Here is a 23,642-nt window from a genome sequence, read left to right on the forward strand (position 1 = left end):
TTATTTTGTTTTTAAATTAAAAAAAAAAAATCGTTTAACGTGAAAGAGTCATGTATTACGTTTTCGAAAGAAAGTGGTACGGTTTGGGACTACTCTTGCTTTTTTTGACAATATTTGAGTCTATGTGTCTTTTAGAGTTGGTATTCCTTTGTTTCATTAAAAATAATGACCAACGTAGATACAAGTATCTTGTCTTAAGGAGGGATAAATCCTACTTTGTAAATGATCACTCTGATTCAAACAAAAAATTCTCTGAAACTGACATTATGAAGAGGCTTGATTTTTTGTTTGACAACATATTTGTTACGTTCGGAGGACGTGTTTTCAACAGACTGTCGGTATTCCAATGGGAACCAATTGTGTCCCTCTTCTTGCCGACTTGTTTCTTTATTATTATGAGGCTGAATTCATACAGGACCTTGAGATAAAGGAAACACCAGATACAGTTAAGCCGGCCTCATATCTTGACTTACATCTAGAAATTGACAATGAGGGTCGGTTGAAAACAAAACTTTACGACAAAAGAGATGATTTCAGCTTTCCAATTGTGAACTTTCCATTTCTAAGTAGCAACATTCCAGCAGCACCTGCATACGGGGTATATATATCCCAATTGATACGATATTCCCGTGCTTTCATTTCCTATCATTTCCTTGATAGAGGGTTACTGCTCACATGGAAGCTTTTAAAACCAAGAGTTCCAAATGGTGAAGTTGAAATCATCCCTTCGTAAATTTTACGGACGCCATCACGAGTTGATTGACCGTTATGGAATAACCGTTTCACAAATGATATCGGACACGTTCCTTACGTCGTAACTACAATCCCCTTCCCTTTCATGAATGTGACCTACCGAATCAGACTATTTACCGGATTTGCTTTAACAAAAGCAACACGACGGGTGCCACATTGTGGAGCAGGATCTGCTTACCCTTCCGGAGCACCTGAGATCACCCCTAGGTTTCGGTGGGGTTCGTGTTGCTTATTTTTTAGTTTTCTATGTTGTGTCATGTGTTCTATTGTTTGTCTGTTTGTCTCCTTTCATTTTTAGCCATGGCGTTGTCAGTTTATTTTCAATTTATGAGTTTGACTGTCCCTCTGGTATCGTTCGTTTCTCTTTTATAGACGAAACTCGTGTCTGTCGTAAACAATTTTTATACTTGTATCAGTACGTTTATTATTAATAGAAGTGCTTTGGACATACACTGTGCAACGACCATTAAAGGCATTCAAGAGGTATATTGCTTTTTCAACTTTTGTTAAAAAAATAATCAAAATATTTATCGTTCCATTTTTTCAGCGAGAGCTTCAAAACATTTTTAGCTACATCATTGTTTGACAAAGATAGAACGTCTCCTTCTATATAGAACAGTTAACCACTTGTGAGAATAAGGACGACATAATTTGTTTAACTAATATAATTTACTACCCTTCCTTATTGGTTTCTTTATATTAACGATAAACTGTTGTGCCCCACCCAGCAGGGTAGTGAAACAAACTTTCAATTGTCCATTTCTCACCCAAAAATCGTTGTCATTGTCACTGGCGTAGTGATTCAGCAGTTATATGCCAAGGTCGTTCAATGTCAATTGAATTATTGCAAGACAAATTAAGACTTATAAAAAAGGAGAAAATAACAGGTTACTTGAAGATAATTTGTGGTTTTGTACTATTAGAAAAAATATATAATAGACGTATCATAATGGCTATAAGTAAATGATGCATGCATATAGAAGTTTACATTACTTAAATAAAAGTACACCTGTGTTAGGAATGTCATTGAGAATTAAAATTTAGTCTACATTTTTTACTAGCATCATTAGCAAACAAACAATCTGTTAACTTCAAATTCAAACCGAAAAAAAAGTTATTACATTTCTTTAACCGAAATTAATATAAATAGATTATAAATATATATATAATTATAATTTAAGGGTCATTACACAAAACTCAAAAATGTTTTAATATCTATATAGATGACAAAGTAAATACATGTTTTCGCGTGTAGTATTTATTTCAAAGTGTACGAAATAACAGATATTTAAAAAAAAAAAGTTGGAGTCAGGCTATAAAATGGCAAAAATTTTAAAACCAATCTGAATTGGAACAAAAGGAAACACATTTCACATTCCCGACTCGATAGACATAGTATGTTTAATGGTAAACATATCACGATTTCATTGCAGTCAATGACTAAATGTTTTAAGTTGAAACTTTCCTAACAAATCAAATAATTTCATCCATAGTTTAAAGAAATTACGAAAAACATGTTCTCTTACATTTTTAAAGCAAGATCAGCTGGGGTGGTGTTCTCGTAGCTATCTTAGGATAAGGACGTGTCCTAAGACCATCTTATGACAAGTCTTTGTCCTAAGTCGTGTTCTCGAAGCTCTCTTAACTTAAGATATATCACATTTTCGTCCTAACTTTAGGACACCTAATTACATGTAGGTGTCTTAAGATCATCATATCTTCATCCTAACTTTGTGCATGTTTTTCTCTCATTTGTGTACGTGAAGATGAACGTGAAAAGAGACGCACCATCGGTTATTAACTCGTATCAAGAAATTGTGCATGATTTTAAACTTTGAACTTCGTGTTTTTACGATACGATGACACTACGAATTCAATATTCTTATTTCAAAACAAATTGTTTTACAGTTTATATCAAAATCCTATTTTGATATTATTTTATAACTACATTTAAAATCATGCATTTTTTTTTATTAAATACTTGTTATTACAAAATTTTGTAAACAAATTTATTAATTGGTTTCGTCGCTAATAAATGTTTTATCAAACAATTACTCTAACTATTTAGGATTTCGCACATAGGATATGTTTTGGACGTCCTAACATTATATGCTTCTGAGATAGCTTCGAGACGCAACTTAAGAGTGTCCTAAGTCGATCTTAAGTCCATCCTAAAATCGGTCTTATCTATGACTTACGACGAATCTTAGGATACTTTCGAGAACACCATCCCAGATCAACATTCACTTGTGTAAACAGTAAAGTTCATCTGTCCGTCAACGTTTTGGTTTCCAGATGACAAAGCATCGTTTGATCAACTCTTTTGAATTTTAAACAAACTATGGCCATACTCGAGCATGTTACTTTTCGATGTTGTTAGGTTTGCTATATTCAATTCAAGAGTTTTGCCCCCTTGTTACGTTTAAGTTTTGATTTTCTTTGGTTTCCGTCGACGATTACCGTTTATCCAAATCTTTTAAAACTTAAAAACATTGGATTATCAAATACATATAATGTTAAAAAAAATTTGACATTCACCACCGTCAAGAGTTATTCCCCTTGGACATCCTTAAATTGGGACTCCTTTGATTTCCTGGTGCTAATTATAGAAGCACTTGAAAGAATCGTTAAAAAACAAAATGTTATAAACCATAAAAAATACTACAGGTTAAGTTTAATTGAAATTGTGTACAATTTCCATTAATGGTTTCCTTAAAAGGGGTTTGGGTCGAAGGTATAGAATATAGACTAGAGACGATTAAGACATATGGAAAATTACCCCGTCTATATGTCATTGTTTTTATCAGACATTTTCCAAGAACTACTGAACAGAATCGTTTCATATTTGGTGTAAGCTTGGCAGGAAATGTATTTTGAATAAGAGCGCATCTCGTATCTGTCTGACATCTACTTTTAGCTTTCCGATCATTTTAAATTACGCCGAGAGGGGGCAAATTCTAATTTTTGTTCATTTACATTGATATAAGAAAATGTGGTATGTATATATATATAGTGTTTTGGATTTGTTGAATTACTCAGGATTTGCGATCGTCCATTAAGCATACTTACCTCCGAAAAAACAACCACATTATATTCGAAGTGCACATATATGCACATTATTACCTTCTAAATTGACATGCCTTTCCTTGTTATATATATTACATTTGTGCGTTGAACAAAATAAATATTTGAATAACTCGTCGTAAAATATCTGTAATAAACTAACTTCACCTTACTATCTGCTTTTGATCAAATAATTTAATAAAGAAGACGTGTAATCTGGGTACATCTTTACAGGAATAAAGAGATAGATGTCAATTATTACACCTATATGATAATAAACAGTCTTTTTAACAATATTAATCATATACAAATCTTATTTATTTTCAAATGTTGCAAATATGGTGCGTCTAAGTGCATTTACACGAAAAGCTAAATTTTAAGTGTATATTTGTAGCTAGATCAAAGTAAAATTTAATGATATGTTTTACTTATAAATAAATAGCTTATATAATATATGACATGATTATCCGTGTCCATCATTATCATCCTTTACAAATAAGGAAAAGATAAAGACTCTTTTTTATAGATTTTGTTTTGAAGCCCGAGTATTTTGGCAAGTCTCCATAATATGTTAATAGAACATTTGTAAGACTGATCAAATATTTCACGTCCTTAAGAATAAGAAACAATATTACCTTTTACTTGAAAATATGGCAAATGATATTGCCTTGTTTCTTTACATTTTCCCCTAGTTTTACCTAATCTTAAAGGTCAATGATCCTTGATAGGGATTATCTGCAGTAAAGAGTCTTGCAGTTGGTAGAAAAGCTGCTTTATTCATATCGGGTTCCTGCATGCACCTACATTGACTCGGAAAACGACACAAAAGATAATTTGGTGGTCATCTACATCTAGTAACTATTTGGTGGTTCTCTCTTTATTGTTTGCTTTACGGTCAGTGGCAAATATTTCATGGATGTTTATAGAAAATATGTACTTATAGCAAAGATTAAAATCCAATTGGGATAGATACTATTGATTTTTCGCCCAGTGGCAAATATTTCATACATATTCCGGAAATACATGTACTATTAACAAATACTAAAAGGATTTAAACAGTCACATGATGTCATTACAGACCATGCAAACATCAATGAAACCACAATTATTATGTAAAAAAGATGAAAGGCTAATGTACATGTATAGACAGTATCCTGTAAGCATTTTATAATAAAAGGGAAGTCCTCTTATAGTGGGATACAGACTTCATTTAATGGATGGGAGGTCAACAGCACTTAAGATACTAATATGCAATAATGACAAAAAAATAATTATGAAAATTAATCAACGTAGATAAATACGCATCTGGTGCAGATTAATTGGTACCGTCATTGTTACAAATTAAAAGTCAACATAATTATGCCATGTAATACTATTTTTTGCACTACTAAATTTTTCCGTGCTACCGCTCAAGATTGTTCACATAGACACTAACTATGAACCCATTACCTTGGGATTTTATTGAGTACACATAAAACAAAAATTGAGTCTGAAATATTTACACAGTTTTTACGTAGATTGCATAAAAGTAAGATGCACAATTGGTATATATTATCATTATGATGACAGTGGGTTGCTCTACAAGACGACAGATCAATGTTTATGATGCTACATTTTGCACGATTCCTATTTTAACTTTGACATAGTGTATTGTATGATCAATGAATCCCTTACTTTTAACACATCTTTATTATCTTATTGTTTTGATGCTTCACTTTATAGACTGGGGCATTAATATAAATTATAATTTACAAGCATCACATCAAATGACTGGATACAAAACTATGTATTTTTTAACATTGAAGAAATGAACATCTGGGCCAAGGATATAATTCATATTTGTTGTTTTTGTCTCTGCAGGTAAATTATGTAAAATGTACCCTCAAAGGCAAAAATCGAAAATAATTTCTGTATTAGTAACTGGCTGACTCGTGTTGCAAACAAAATAACCTTTGCAAGTGTCTAGAAAAGAAAGCACTTGCAGACAAACTGATTCGAGAAGTTAATACATGTATGGCCAAAAGACATAAATAAGTTTAACATAAAACTCATAAGGTAAAACAATTGTGGCGTTACAGTTCAACAAAGACCTCACAAGGAAAGAGCTATTGTTATGGAATAGTTTATCACAGAACTCATGAGGGAAAATAACAAACATTGCATGAATTTGCCTTCAATTTGTATCCTATTTCCTTGGGCAAAGCAGACCTAACATTATTTTGTCCACTCTTTTCAAGTATTTATACCTTCTTGTCTCCCAATTAATATTTTGCATTTTGGGGGTTCCTCGTAAAGGTTAATCAGAAAAAAACGTGTTGAAAGGATACAAAAACAGCACTTCGAACGCACCAAATATATAAAGTGTTTGTTTTATCTATCTTCTACATGCTGTAAAATATAGCTTAATAAAATATGATAGTTGGTCTTTGTAACTGCAAAAGTGATAGTATATTTGATATTTTACAAGCTGTAAAAATTGACATGTGGATACATTCAATCTGCTATAAATATCCCCATGCTGAATATTCTATAAAACAATGTATTGTATTTGGAAGATTTGTACACTATATCTTCATAAATTTATGGTATCTGTTACGTCGAAATGAGGAAGAAACATATTGAATTCTATACAGTAAAGACACGATAAAAGGTGATACGATCATCTTAGACCAACCGCATTTTAATGAGCAATTGTGCAGTAATTGCACATGTTAACACAGAAATCAAAACAATGACATGTTGATAGTATCATAATGTTTCACAAGGTCACGTTGTATTTGATCTTATTCTTCTTTTGGTGAAATGTTATGTAACTTGTGGGCAGTCAATGTTAATTGTTGTAGATCTGATATAGCTTGTGTTTACTGTTTGAAAAGATGGTGTCAGGTTTATTGCTACAATGCTACAAAAAAGGACTATTTTTTTTTTACATTATAGCCAATTTCAACAAAGACGTCATACAAAAGTTTCATAATTTCTTGTGCTACTTTTTGACATTTGAGTAAGGAAGATGTTTTAAGATTATCATCCAGTGTTTTGATAAAATCAATGAGTTTAAGGAATATAAAAAAAGATATTATGAAATTGGAAAGAAGACATACATTGTACGTCAACAAGATGGAGATGTTCAGTGGTTGTCGTCTGTTTATTTGGTTCATAAATGTTTCTTTTTCACTTTTTTTGAATATATTAGACCGTTGTTTTCCCCGTTTGAATGGTATTACACTAGTAATTTTTGGGGCCATCATAGCTTGTTGTGCAATGTGAGCACAGGCTCCGTGTTGAAGACCTTATGGTATTTACTTTGAGCAAAACACATACCATGATGATTTAACAGAAATTTCTTTCCGCGTTAATCAAAATAAACGCAAACTGATTTGAAAACTTAGCATTGATTAGTGAACTACGAAAATTAGGTCAAGGTCGGATGTCACTTTTTAGACTGACTTTTTAACCTTACGATGAATTTGATTCTATAGCCCAAATTTAGTTGACACAAAACTTGTAGATTTCTGAAGAAAAGAAAAATGAATAAAGCATAAAAACTTACGTCTGACGAATAAATATATATTGTCAGGGACAGCACCTTCGTCTAATTATATTCTAGAGACGAAATTGTTAGCATGTCATTTGACTGTAACTAATATATCAAATTAATGATGAAAACAATATTCATTTTTACCAGTCATTGAACTTTAAAAATGAGACCAAGGACAATTGACAAACCAGATGGAAATTGCAGGTTATAAGCCATATGATGATGATGATCCTATCAAATATCGCGGGTCTTCTTTAAATACCTTCAAAAATATTCTGTTTGATTCGCGCAAGTCAACAATTACGCCGAAAAACTTAAATATATTTTCAACCAGAGTGGTCTATAGATAGTCCCACAGAACATAAATGAAATATGCATTTTTACTAAATGTCTTCGGCGTGAAGCCAAACTTCAGCAAAATGTTGCGTAATTTCTTAAACTAATGGTTCAGGGTTATAATATTTCGAATTAACATTGTAATGCTATTAAGATTTTAATTGGATTAAAAACTAAAAATGCTAGGCATTCGAATAATGAGGAATAAAAGGGTAAACTATTATCTACTCTATAATTAGTTTACGTTATATCAGCATACCTTCATTAGGAAACACCAATTTAATGCTGAATGCTTCAAATTTGGGAATTTATAATTTTTGTTCAAATTTCCCCCATACCAAACGTTTAGTAAAACATCAGCATGACTGGATCCTCTGGAATCCTCAGTAGATATTAATAAGATATAAATATTATGGACTTACCTATTGAATAACGTCTTTGATATACAATTAATAAAGTGACATTTTATATCTAAGTATTCATTACACTAATTAAAAGATTTAAGTGTCCACATGAAGTCTACACACGACCTTCTAAATTACTAAACATATTGATATGAAGGATCAATGCATTGTATTGAGGGACCACTGCCAAATGTTAAGACAACCATTCAAAGTCAAAAAAGTTTGCCAACAAAGGACCACCCGTGTATTGTTTATAAGGTCAAATTTCAAAGCCAGAGTTATGATAATTTTCGATAAGTTACAGACTAGTACTGAAAATAGTCATCAAAGCGGAATTATTTCTGTTCAAAAAGTATCTAAAGGCCCTTCAGATACGTTTGCTACATCATAGAGGAATTTAAACGAACCTTGTAGTTTTATAATTTATTGAATTTTAAAAGCTTAAAAGATGAATCGTATCAGGTTAGAACATATTCTACAAACAATACCAAAGCAGAATTTGTTGCTTTGTTGATTGTAAATTGATCTATGTCACATGTGTTAAAATAATACCCTTCAAAAATTAATCGGCCATACTATAATACTATATTCGTATGGTCGAATCAGCCAGGTATCCGTCAACACGTTATCTTTGGGGACAATGCCGAAAATATGAAGATTATTGAAAACATTTTTATCTGGCATTTTCATATAATAAAACATCGTAGATAAATAGATAAAGAGTTGGATAGATTTTATAAAGAAACAATTAACATCCAGCGACTTTTAAAAGCAGATGAAAGGCATTGAAGCAACAATTTGCTCGTATATAACATGTATGTGTGGAATGCTATTGAATTTTTAAGTCATACAGTAAACTAAATATGAGATCACAAATTATGCCAATAATTTAAGGGAACAAGCGATTGATAACTTGCTTTCTTGTTTGATTGATTGATTGATAACTTGCTTTCTTGTTTGATTGCTTGATTGATTGTTTGATTGCTTGGTTGATATATTGTTTGATTGCTTGATAAATTGATAGCTTGCTTTTCTTGCTTGGTTGATTGATAGCTTGCTGTTATTGCTTGATTGATTGATAGTTTGCTTTCTAGCTTTCTTGATTGATAGCTTGTTGAATGCTTGAATAATTGATAGCTTGTTTGCTTTGCTTGCTTGATATATTGCTTGCTACTTGCTTAATATATAGCTTGCTTGCTTGTATGCTTGATATATTGCTTGCTTGTTTGTTTGATTGATAGTTTGCTTGCTTGCATGCTTGATATATTGTTTGGTTGCTTTGCGTGCATGCTTGCTTGCTAGATTAATTGATTGATACCTTGCTTTCTTGCTTGATTATAAATTGTTTGCTTGCTTGCTTGCTTTCAAATTACTTGCTGTCTTACTTTCCTGCTTGCTTGCATGCTTGCTTGATAGCTTGCGTGCTTGTATGCTTGATATATTGTTTGCTTGCTTGCTAGATAGATTGCTTGCTTGCTTGCTTGCTTGCTTGATTGATAGATGGATTTCTTGCTTGCTTTGTTGATATATTGATTGATAATTTAATTACTTGTTTGCTTGCTTGCTTACTTGCTTGATTGATAGATCGATTTCTTGCTTGCTTTGTTGATTTTGAATGATAATTTAATTACTTGTTTGCTTGCTTGCTTGCTTGCTTGATTGCTTGCTTGCTTGATGACTTGCTTGTTTGCTTGCTTGCTTGCTTACTTGCTTGCTTGCTAGCTTAATTGCTTGCTTGCTTGATTGATTGACTGTTTAACGCATTTTCATAATTATACCGTGCATATTCACTATGAAAACAAGAAAAAAAGACAAATAAAAATTTAAATGCTCAAACCAAAATTAATACCTGACCAATTTGCAAACGATATTTCAAATAAAAGGCAAAATTAGCAACATGAGTAGTCTGGGACTATTTAGCGCTAGTAATTATGACATTGGCACACATATAAAAAGTGATAAAGCGTAAATTTATAAAAAAATATATATTAAATTTTTCTACTAAATTACAAAAGCCAGTAATCCTTTGTAGTTGTTGTATCCCAACGATGTTTAAACATCAACCGTTTGCTACATAAGGAAGTGCTAGTACAAAGTCAATTCATTTGATGTGTTTGATCGTTTGTTTTTGCCATATGTTAAGAGACTTTCCGGTTTGATTTTTTCAAGGAGTTCGTTTTTTTTTCTTATTTTACTTTTTATAGCATCTGTGTTGAGATATATTCCCAATTTTAAACGACGAGTGACATAAATAATGAAAGCAAAGTGTTTTTCGTCTTGATAAAAGCTATAAGGCTTGTTTCAATATTTCACAAAATTTAGACAAAATGAAATCGGTTAGAAGTGGAAAAAACGATTAAAACACAGATACACAAGTAAAAAATAAAAGCAATTAAATAAAGTTTTTGATAAAAATGAAATTAAAATCAAATCAGGAAGTCAAAAATAGCACAAGGATGAGTTGATATTTTCAGATTAAATGCCTCAATTTGTGTTTAAAGTATAAAGCTTGTGTCACGATTCACATAAATCATGATATCTTTTAAAATTCCATAGCCAATTTTTGCTTTTTCGACATGCATGGGAATAAATCAAATTGGATAAAAATAATATAGTGCTTATTTTAATGTGCAAATAAGGAAAACCTAAAACAAATAAGTTTAAGCCCAATAAGTCAACAAAACTGGATATAAATCTTTAGTAGCAAATAAGGAAATACTTTAGCCTTTAGCTTCGGTTTTAAGGTTTGTATATGTTAGTGTTTAGACTTTTCTGTTTGTCAATACACCTATTCAAATGCTTGCTTTGGATACGATTTTTATTCTATTGACGAATTTGGAATTGACCCTCGGCTGTTGCATGCATGACACTGGTTTTTTTTTATATTAATATGTACGTGGTCACTCTACCCATGGAAGTAATATATTTAAATATTACTTCCATGCTCTACCTTTACGCTGATATCAATTCAAATATAAGCATTTCCAGTGTACGTGATCACGAACCAAAGAAACGATATTACTTTTCGTGTGATTTTCCAATTGTCATACAAACTAAGTACCTCAAACTGGCTTTTTCAGTCTAAAATCAATTGATTTAATATTGTAAGTAAGTTCTTCTTATTTAGATTGTTGGGAGTTGAAGATCACAAAAGTAAGGATTTATAAAACATACTTTTAATTTATTGTATTATTATTGTCTCAGGTGTATTTCGATATCAATATAAATTTTATAGTTCAAAAACTTTAGATATCATAACCGTCTATAGGATTGAAGTTCTTTTTATTGTTAATGTATCTATTTCATATAGTTTTCTTGTTCAAATTTCCTTAATTCAGCTTCCTCATATGATTTATCACTATTTTGACTTGTCATCGTCAGTAGCTAGAGTGTCAAAAACAAACATCGGCATTGAACGAATAGTGTAGTTTACAACGTCGCATGATACACAATGTTGAAGAATCAATTTGAGACTAGCATTACTGCATTGTTTCTCAGACCATATTTCTGAATTTGCAGACCATATAATTTGAGGTATCTATGATGAGTTTATATATTAACGTGTTATTTCTGGCTGTTATATGTTAAATGTGTTACACTTATATAACTTCTTAGATCTAAACGATAACGCGCATCATGTTTCGATTTGATTTATTTGGGTTTCGGGGACGGTGACATCAGCGTTAAGTAATTGCAAAGAACAGCAATTTCATTCACGTAGAAAACATTGGCGTTATGTTTTTTTCATGATTAGATTAGATAATGAGATATTGTTCGCTAGTCATCATCATGCTCATCAACCTGGTTAAGAACTTTGGTCTCTTCACCAGTACTAGGTTAAAATGTTAAGTTTTGAATGAAGATTGGTTGTGAGGAGTTAATGTCTACTGGTAAATGTTTTAGTTTCAGCTCCAATACTCATTTTGGTCATGGCTTTTTCTTTCGAGTTCATTCCCCTTTAAATTACAATAGCATTCGAGCAATTTTAATAGTTAACAATTAACTTCTCGCTCGATAAATGAGTTAGGCAGTAACTGTACATTGAAGTAAACTCATCAAAGATACTAGCATTTATATGTTGTACGCCACACCATCTACAAAAGACTAATAAGTTACGCTAGAATCAAACATGTTACAAAGTCTCAACAAAGTACGTATTTGGAGAGCATTGAAGACCCTAAATCCTAGTATTTAGAAAAATTCAAAGTTTTCCAAACAGTTGATTATAATTATGACTTTATGATTCGTGTTAATACGGAAGTGCTGACTTGTAATCTTGAGATACACTCTGGGAATAAACCTCTACCAACAGTGGCATTAACTCATTGATAGAAAATAAACTCATCGAAGATAACAGTATTCATATTTTGTACGCCATAGATTTAAAAAAAAAAAAAACACTTATCAGTGACGTTAGAACCAAGCATCATAAAAGGCAATATACAGTTCGAATTTGGAGAGCTTTGAAGACCCACGGTTCTGAAACTTAAAGATAATCTAACCTCGGAGTATAACATCCTTAGTATTCCGAAATACTAAAAGTTTGCATATCAGTGAATTTAAATTATGACCATATCAATGATAATTCATTGTCATCGACTAAGTAGTTGGGAACTAGCTCATTGTAGATCACAGTCTTTAAATTTTGTAGGCAAGTGTGCGTAATGTTTGCTAAATACTCAACAATTGCGCTGTACTTAAACAAGTTAAACAGACAAAATAAAGGAAGAACAGGAAGAACATTGAAGACCCATAATTCCGAAAGGTTTTGCCAAATGCATCTAAAGTATTCTAACCCTAACGTAGAAAATCTCTAGGATTACGTAATACTAAATGATTTCCAAACAGTTCATTTTAGTTATAGCCTTATCGCCATATCAATGATCATTCATGTCAACACCGAAAGGTTGATTACTAGGCTTATGATACTCTCTGGGAAGAAACCCGCACCAGCAGTGGTATCGACCAAGGAGTTGAAAATAAACTCATTGTAGATGCGAGGGTAAAAATTGTGTCCTCAAAACGCACGTTTACTGTACAAATAAACTCTTACGACTATGCATTAGAGAAATATGGTACTAGTAAATGAAAAGTATGTCTTCTCTTCCTTTGACAATTTAATTCAACGATGTATAAAATGAGAAGACGTTTTATGATCTTCAATAAGACAACTCCATCTCCTCGAGAGACAAAATAACGTCGGAGCTAACAACATACAGCGGCATATTACTGTCTATATCCACTTCATGTGACCTCTTTTGGTAAGTTGCTTCATTAGCAATCATTTCACATCCCTTTTTTATATACATTTTTACAAAGATCAACTAAACACGGTTTTGATCATTAGCCTTAACCACTGATGTAGTATTAGTGTCACTATGTTTACAAAATAACAGCGAGTCAAGCATTTTATTAAATGATTCAGCATTTTATATCAATATTATCAAATTACAACCTCCGCTTGATAATGAAAAAAATATATTCATTTCGAACGATAAATTTGATATATTAATGTAATAGTTTCAGTTATAGATACTATTTGATATGATTTGATATGATTTGATCTTTCAACTTTTTGAGGAAATGACAATCCAATTTTCTTATCCATTAAATTTTAGGGCTGCAATACTTGGTTAAGCATATATAGACATATGACGTATTATTACCTAGTGTCGGATGAACTTTTCAATATAGTATTATTCCTACAAACCCGTGTATCTAATTAAATATCATGAATAAGAAGCAACGGCAATTAACTAAAAATCCGTGTATCTAATTAAATATCATGAATAAGAAGCAAAGGCAATTAACTAAAAGAACAATACATATACAGAGTATACTAGTTGTCAATCAATTAAAACTGAAGAATTGTATCCAGCACAGTATGCTGTGTCTTAACAACAAACGCCAGTTCAGGCAAACAACAATCGATCAATCAAATAAAACTATCCTGGTATTTGGTCCTTTTATTTCAGTCTAGTCGACTAATATCTAATGTCAAACGAACTAAGACTGACACTCTTCCACGCCTCGTACTTTTGAGTCTTAATCGCTTTGAGACCGGAAGACCTTCATCGGAAAAGACACTTTTGATTTTGCCAATTAAGTTCAAAGTTCATCTTCTACAAATATAAACGGCTCCCGCAGAGTTTAAGTAGGAATTAGTAAATAGGTTATGTTATAGTTTGAAAGGTATCTATTTTCAATGAAAAGTTAGTCAATCACAATTTTGCTTAACCTTTGAAAATTTGATAGTCATTGAAATAAACTGTTGTTGAGATTTGTTGACATAAGATTTCTTCAGTTTGTTTAGAGACTAGAGATAAAAATGTGATATCTTTTTTTTTCCGCATTGTCATTGAAGTTTTATCAATACAGGAAACCAGACCGATTGAGAACATCAATTTAAAGTATGAAATAAGTTAGTATGTTAACTACATTTTTATTTTTCACAAACGCCTTATTTGCTGAAAGGGTGGAATTCATTTTGTTTTGTTATAATGCATAACATGATTGAGTGTTTTAGCAAGTAGATGCGATTAAATACTGTGCAGTCATTTGAATAGAGATAGAAGTTAATACAATATTGTTAATTGTAGAGTTAAAGTCAAAGCGTCCCCTTGTTGAACTGATGGTTTGGAATAAACACGGTATTTGAAGGATAAAAATTGCCTTCAGTTCAAACATTTTACATGTTCAGAAATGAATAAGGTCGAATACATTCTACAAAATAACTCAAATGGAAGGTACGTCAGACGTTAACAGAGGTGTATATAAATAAGAGAACAACTCCCCGTTGATAAACTGAGAAACTATTTAGAAACTAAGTTTCTAACTCTCTTGGGTCTTACATGCATTTGATTATGCATTTGATTATTCTCTTTCGTCTTTCGGCCCTTAGACTGATATTTCTTTATGATAACGTTTCTATTTGTCTTAACATCCATTGAGATCTTTTTACAAAAATGTTACGACTAAAATTTTGTAACGTTGACCGTTCCGAAATCCAAACAAAAGATTTACGGAACTTTATCTGCCTTTGTGAATACAAACTTTCTGAAAGACAAACATTGAAACAGACATCTTAACTAAAACTTCGAAGTACCGAATATAACCTCAAATAAGACAAAAGAATATTTTGCTTCCAGTGTGATTATTGTAAGATTATTTATGTCACAAACTTCTCGTTACCTTGAAAAAGCAAGAGACACTTTGTGATTTAATGTAATTGCTCCGCGTTTTGTACTAATTTTCTGAATTATGTTAAAAAATTGAGCACACCCGGTAATTTTATTTCTTTAATATAGAAGTGTAACACAAATGTGAGTAAACACATGTTTTGGTGAAACATTCCTCAGTGCAGCGACAATCTTGATCAAATCAAAAATCTGTTGAAAAAGGGGTATTTTGAAACGTGTTTACTATAAGATGATATAAGTTGATGTCTTTTGAAGATCATAGACATACAGTTTTAAAGTATCAAAGTATTTCTTTGTGCCAACTGAACTCTGCCAAACTCCTGACAAAATACAACCGTGACATTGCAAAAGTACAAGCAATCGGACCACTAATTGCTATATTTGGAACTACTGAATAAACCTTGTTATTGTGCTGACATTCATGAGAACTGTCAAGCTCATAAAGCTTCTAAACCGACTAAGATCCAACAGTTAGATACATTTAAACCTTATACAAAAGTATTTAGCCTGTTTTTATGAATGAATTCAAATTGAATATTTGTGACACTTGTATAACATGTGTTATATAGATAAGAATCGATGTTTAAGATATAATTAGGCGTCTACTAATAATTAAGATTTCATTAACGGCCCTGTCATTACATTTGATATCCATTAAAGTGCATTAAAACATTATATATACATTTAGATATATATATATAGGGCGATGTTTGATCTACTTGTTCAATACTTTTGAGTTTTTATATCTGTTAAATGTAACAGTCGTCCTATTTCGATTTTTTTTAATAAAAACTGTTTAAAAAAAATTTCTGTAGTTTGATTAGATCTTCAATCACCCTTGTCGAAAAGTCGTAAAGAAAAAAAAAGTTATCGAACACTGATCTAATTTAATGAATTAGAAATACTTCTTTACCGAGCATTTTACACCTGTAAAACCATCTATATGTGCTATTTATTTGATGTGTGTTAGTGTGTGTTTGTGCAGTGCATTCAATACAGTATCATTCAACGTACCGATTACATTCAATGAAAAAGGCTTCTTTTTTAAAGATCCTATTATGCATTCATATTTTTTTTTAAAGAGGCAGAAGATATCAAGGGGACAGAACATATATTCGTTTCCACATGTACATAATATGTGCCCTATATATCTGAAACATTTTTAAAAAGTGATGATGCGGGGTATTTATGCGCTAAAGAGTCATTCAATATACGAATACTAAGCACATACGTTATGGTTTGTGAGAAAAAAATTGCAAGTTTTATTGAAATGATAGGTATTATTGTTAGTGCGTTTGTTTGTACTGTATTCCTGTCACGTAGTATTTCATCTTATCAGTATTTTTAACATTACCATATAAGTGGGAAGGTTGGCTACCCATAACACCATGTCCAACCCACCATTTTTTCTTTAGGTCTCATGTACTAGTCAGGAATATGACAGTTGTGTCCCACAGGCCTTTTCTACGTATGTTGGCGTTTGCTTTTGTTGTAGTTTTAAAATTGACGTGTTTCCCTCGGTTTAATTTTGTTACCCAGATTTTGATTAATCGTATATAACTATTGAACAGCTGTATACTACTGTTGCTTTTATTTACAAGGTTTATTTTACTTTAAGATGAGAAAAATGAACCTACCTTCAATAGCAATAAAACTTCAACATGGGATTCCAGCCTGAAACGATAAATGTTATTGTACTCGTTAAAATGTAATTGTGTCTATTATTCCCATCAAGTATAAACATGTTGCATCTACAGTTTTGATAACTCACTTGTACAACAGTATCCAATCATTAGCAGGAAAATACTCAGACAAATACTTGGTCTACGTTTCAGTGCACTGAATTTTTTGTATCAAAATTAAACAATACATGCAAGATCCTGAAGATGTCAAACATCTTTAAAAGATTACTTCAATTTTATTACTAAAATGTATCACAAAACGTCTGCCTTATTAAAGCAAATATTAACACAAGTAATTTAAATGAAAATATGAATTTTCCATTACACGACGGGTATCCTTACATCTATTAAATAAACAGACTTATTCAAAATTTAAGCAATGCATATTTGGATACACTAAACAAATTTAAAAATACACGGACTCTCCTCTTCAGTACAATTACAAATGAAAAAAACAACTTTATAAATTGCACGTGACCGTAGCATTTACTTTTATTAAGAAAAAAAGTAAAATCACAAAAATACTGAACTCCGAGGAAAATTCAAAAAGGAAAATCCCTAATCAATTTGCTAAATCAACAGCTCAAAAGAACTTTATTTCGTCATTTCAAGTTTTGCACCCTCCCCATCCCCACCCCATTTCAAATAGTAGTACCTTACATAGACGAGGGTGTAGTACGCCTAAGTACAGTATAAAACACTTAAAACAAAAATTATAAAAGAGAAATATAACTTTCTGTTACTTTAAGGACTTTTGATGAAACTAAAAAAAGGAAACAAATTTTGTATGCACACCTGGCATACTCAAAACACAGATATGCAGAATAACATTATAATGGCATAATAAAGATTTATTTACGAATGTATAAAATAAATGTTTAAACAAATAATGTTTTATTGACACAAAAATAACGGATTCTTGATAATAATGATAAATCAATGTTTAAAAGATTTGCAAATAAGGATAAACCTCAATTTATGACACACAGGCAGACAAGATCAAACGATTAAACATATTTCAAGCTCAGATAATGATAGAACACTTCGATATCAACTTTACTAAGAAAGTGTGAGATTATATTATGAAAAATTAATTCATATATTTTTTATATACAAAACTCATAAAGTTATCAATAGTATTGGGCTTCTGATAAAACACGAACATATAGAACATAGACGATTGACGAAGCTTTTTTTTAAAGTATACGATTGCTTCTCCGACTGAAATGGCAATTAATGATTTGGATAAGTTTTTAATCTTCAAAAGTATCGAAAGAAGAAAAGAGTATTTACTGATACAAGAAACAAATCAGAAATATAAAAAAAAATCAGCAATATTAATTTACATTATATTTCTAAGAATAGCGATAACAGATTGGTTTCCCGCCAAACTGATAGATAACACAACTTATTATTATCGTACATTTACGTCAATAAAACTATATTTTGCATAAGTGTCTAAATATATTTCATATATTCGAAAGCATTTTATTCGCGTACATGGTTAACAAAAGCATTCGTTCGTAAATGAACCAAAAAAAATCATAAAAATGAAATATGTATATATACAAAAATTAATGTTTCAAGTTAAAATAAAACAAAAAGAAAAAAACACTTACATTTCTTGATTGAACATATCGACAAGTATGAGGTTTGTTGGATTATTATGCATTTAAGATCACGCGAAGAAGGGTTATCAAATATTACAGTTAATCAATATAGTTGTGATAATTTTAATCTATTTAAGAGCTTTTGTATACCAACTTGGTAACATTTTGTTAGATGAGCATTTAAGTGTTTAATGTGTTAAGTAAAATGGTTAGATACATGTTTAGAATGTTTAACTACTTCTTGTGCAAAGTAACAAAACTTGTTAAACAAAAATGAATTGATTGATCGTTTTTGATAGTTCTGTAGTTCAGGGCTCTTTAGAATTAAATGGCAAAGATCTGTGAGTCTGCATAATTGAAACCAGTTATAATCTATACAAAAAGAAAAAGGAATACTCGTTACAAAATTATGTTTTTCAGTAAGTTATTATATAACTTTCTGATTTATTAACTTATGTAAAAGTGTGAATCATTGCAAAAGAAAAGCCCACATATTAAAAAAAATGATCAAATTAACTTTTCTATAAAATCATATTAAATGATAAATATAAAAAAATGAATTGGCTCTTTTTCAGTGAATTTGATTGGACGTCATGTTGAATAACAACATTAACATGCTGTAAACGTATTATCATGTAAGTGTTAAGCCCGTCTACCAGATACGTGCGACACATCTATGACTTTGCAAGATTATTTGCAGACGATAAGTGCAATGGATGAGGAAGAACGTAAGTTTGTTCGTACTCGCATAGACTTTTACTTAATTTCTATCTGAATGCCGCTGTCGTCTGCTTGTTCTTTATAGTACACATCAACACGGTGAAAATGTATATACATATATGTCTATTACTGAAAGAGTTGAATGGAATAGGAAAACTTGTAAATAAACTCATCATTGTCTGATACCATGATTAAAATTTTAAATCTTTTAAAAATCTAATCCCTAGTATCTCGAAAAGTTCAAACTTTGGAAAGCAAAATATTGTATTTCAAAAAATAAAATTAGTAAAAATGAATTTGTAAATATGCTTTTTTAATTAATGTTATAAAACGTATGATAGTTGTGAGGACAAACACATTTTTCCCTACACCTTCTATAAGACGCAGATTGGCACCACGTTCTATTGTTACGTGCCTGTACACTGCTTTATCAATCCTTATAATTTCATTCCAGATATTTTTTAAATTTGGAAAAAAATATTTCAACAAATTGTCATCCAATTGTAAACAAGGTGTACATAAAATCGAGTACGACTACTTATGCTAAAGTTGATATATAAGATATATCGATTTTCCAAACTCGCAGTTCAATTTTCAAACACATAATCTGAATAAAACCCAAAACGGAGCAAGAACGGCTGGGTTGACAGGGTAAACGACTGTTGCTGTGTTTGTTTTACTAGTTATGGTAACTTAAATTCAGCGAATATGTCGTGATAAGGAGTAAGACAAAAAAATAGATTTGTAGATCAGGGGACTAAAACGTTTTATCACACAAGAACAAGATCATTAACATACGTTGTCAATACAAGGAAGAAAAATAGGTATATAAAACGTTTCTGAGGATAAAAACCTCAACAGAGCAACTTTACATCAATCATTTGTAGCATTTGGAAAAGACCAATTACAACATGTAAACAATGTTAATCTACTCATGATGTACAAGGTGGGCATTTGGGCCTTATTTGTGCCGAAATTTCCTAAAAAGGCTTCAGACGTTAGAGCAATTCAAGAGTCATTTAAGATTCATGCTTCAAAGATTATGCAATACTTCTCTATATTTAAATTAGCGTGAAGTCGTGTTAATCAGCAAAATTTAAATGAAGCATTTCATTCATAAACACTGTATTAATAATGATATATGTTTACCGTAAGTAGAAAATTTAAAAAGTGTAAGTGCAATTACATCAAATTAATATTATTTTTCCACATTAAAGTGACGTCAAAGTAAATAACATAGCGTTTTAACAACTGTCAAGTAGAGAGAAACGAATGTTATGGTCGCTTTATATAACAACGTTTCTAAATTCATTCTTATGACCCTTTCATGTACTTTTCATTCTAAAATATATATAATTCGCGTTTTATGATGTATTTTGTATTCTTTACTGTACTTAAATTTTAAGTTTTTTTCACTAACGCAACAGGATGGGTTCGTCATTCAGACGATTGCGTGACGTGAACCACTTTTCAACTTAATATCTTAACTTAATGTGGATAATGAATAATTATTGTCAACATTTATACAAAAAATGATGCCCCTTTCTCAATGGCAGTCAAGATGGCATCCGTAATTGAAAAAAGGTGCAGCTTTTAACTAATGATGGATTTATTTGGAAAAAAACTTCAATGCTTAATTATACCAATTAAATAATTATAAATGTAGTAAAGACTTCACTATAATCATTATCATAACATCTTATCATCATTGTTGTAAATAAGTCTTCAATTTGTCATATATACAATTTTCCGTTCATAAATTTACAATGTAGTGAATTGATTTTAATGTTTAAAATTTTTATATAAAAGAGATTGACTATTAGAAATGATTTTTTAATACTTATAAATTGTTTAAAGTTTTCAACAATGTACAAAACACTTCAAATAACTATACAACCTTTGGTACTATTGTTAAATCTTTTTCTCAGTGATAATACAAAGGGAAGACAATTTATTTTGGCAATTAATATGGACATAAAAAAAACGGCAACAAACTTCAAAACACCTTATAGAAATCTAGAGATTTCAAGAGCACATCATAACATGACCGCACTCAAGTGTTTTGGAGAGTTAACTATTCCTGTAACACTATCAAATATCGTCTTTAATATTTCTTTATTATGTATAAAGGTTCAATAAATACAGTGAAACATATATATCTATGCTGCTCTCAAGCAAAAAGTTATATCTAGCCGTGTAGATGACAGTCTCTAAAGCGGCTAAAACTTTACGTAGGGAAATTGATCTGATCGGAAAGTGGGCGACCAACTACACAACTAAAAAACTAAAAAAAATTAAAATGACACAGTGATTCTCATTATGATAATTGATGCTACAAAAACACGGAAAAAAAATAAAACAAGTTTTTAATTCGGCATTTACAGTAGTATACCGCTGTTCGAAAGTCAGAAATCGATTGAGAGAAAACAAATCCGGATTTTAAACTAAAACTGAGGTAAACACATGAACTTTAAGAGGAAAACAACGACACAACGGAAACACTGAAGTGCAACAAAAAACCAAAACGACAATGCAACACTAACATAAGATAACAACTGTCACTTTCCTGACTTGGTACGAGTAAAAACGTTCTCCCTGATATGGTTATGTCTTTAAAATTTCGTGCTTTTTGGTGGCAACATATCCATTTCAGGTGAATCTCTTATGACGACGCAGTGATACGCCATATATCAGGTAGTTTTATTCAGCTTTTTCGGACGGCTAGCGTGTTTACAAGTTCTACGTGTTATAGCAGATGTGGATCTGAGGTAGATTATTTGTCAGGTAATCTCAAATTGTCTATATAGGCCTGTTCGAATGATATGCATTCTAACAAAATCATGAGATCTGAAATATTTGATATATCATAAACTGTATTAGTCAAGATATCATCTCTCAGTTACATACATGTATCAGATCTACTCCTCCGACATGCAACAACATAATCGTTCAGGAAAGCATAGACAAACAAGAAAAGGAATAATTTAAACTTTTATTATGTCATAAATTATGAATGAAAAACATTATTCGAAAGTTTATTACTACTAACCTTTTTTCGGTTAAAGAAGCAAATTTTATAGTGTGCTGTGACACTACTTTATAAAACTATTATAAATGAGAAAACATGAAGGCCTTGTAACCCAGTGTTATTTGTAATAGTTGTTTAATCGTTTTACCTTCATGTATATCCAATTTTAGATGTATAATTTGTGTAGAAACGATAATTTGGTTGCATGTTTATATATAATGAGAGTGTGAAATAATGTTTATCTTTTCTAACTTTATATACTGTATACATTCATGTCCGTACAGAACTTAACATACACGTTCAATCTAAAATTTACTTAATTCAACGATGGATTTCATAAAGATTGAAACCCAAAATTTATACAATGTTTCACTCGAATGTAAAAAGCAATTCCAAGAAGAATCTGTAAACTTACATTACGAAATTGACATATTAATCTAATATCCACTTTTGTCATTATCTTTCATTGTAATCAGTAATCAAACAACTGTACCAGCCAATCAAATGTACTTGATTTGTTGCAAACAAGATCAGTTGATAATACAGGATTTTAATTCCCGGCGGTCATATTGAATTTTGGATTGGAACAAACTAAGGATCAAACTGGGACTTGCAACTTTGATTCTATTTGATTTAGGTTTGGTTTTTTTCAAAGAAAGCTGTAATTACATATTTAGCAGAATGAACCGAAAAGGAGATGGTTTGGTGTTTTTGAAGCTAGCACATGGGATGAAAGTACAAAAATATGTGCCAACACTTGTAATCACGGTGGGAAAAAATCAAAAAAAGATACCAAATGTGCCTTAAGCACGTTTAGAAAAGCCAAAGATACCTAATGTGCATAACACACGTTTAGAAACTCATAGATACCTAATGTACCTTACTCACGTTTAGAAACTTAAAGATACCAAATATGTCTAACACATATTTAGAAACTCAAAAATCATTATAATTATTAACACTATCATTAACACTAACCAAAAGGAAAACCAAACGGAATCGCGTGGAGGCTGAATGGATAAGTCTACACAGTCAGCGTCACTAGTTTTGTTATTACAAATAGTAAGAAGACTTTTTCCAGAATAAAATCAATAGTAGTATACCGCTGTTCAAAAATCATAAATCGATTGATAGAGAAAAAAATCAGGGTTATAAACTTAACTTAACACATCAACTATAAGATATGAACAACGAAACAACAGAAATACTAAATTGCAAACACCCAATTTTGCATCTGATACATCAGGCATAAATAAGGAAATATTACACATTTTCATTGGCTTACCTATAAAACAACAAAGCTCATTGA

At 31.1% G+C, this 23,642-nt stretch overlaps 1 protein-coding gene and 1 long non-coding RNA gene across 2 annotated transcripts in view; one reads left to right on the forward strand and one right to left on the reverse strand.

Annotated features, from left to right (window-relative positions):
- LOC139484859 (uncharacterized) overlaps window positions 1-18,649 on the reverse strand; it is a 94,915-nt gene extending 76,266 nt beyond the window's left edge. The window contains exons 1-2 of the mRNA XM_071268863.1: window positions 18,595-18,649; window positions 16,931-16,967 (exon numbers count right to left, since the gene is read on the reverse strand). The gene's annotated coding sequence lies outside the window, so the exon portion shown is untranslated. The remainder of the gene's footprint in view (window positions 1-16,930; window positions 16,968-18,594) is intronic.
- Window positions 18,650-19,215: 566 nt separating this feature from the next.
- On the forward strand, window positions 19,216-23,433 carry LOC139486908 (uncharacterized). Its single transcript, XR_011655676.1, has 2 exons — window positions 19,216-19,313; window positions 21,959-23,433. It is a non-coding gene; the product is annotated as an uncharacterized lncRNA (long non-coding RNA).
- Window positions 23,434-23,642: the final 209 nt, after the last annotated feature.

This window comes from Mytilus edulis, chromosome 8, assembly GCF_963676685.1.
Source record: "Mytilus edulis chromosome 8, xbMytEdul2.2, whole genome shotgun sequence".
NCBI classification, from domain to species: Eukaryota; Metazoa; Mollusca; class Bivalvia; order Mytilida; family Mytilidae; genus Mytilus; species Mytilus edulis.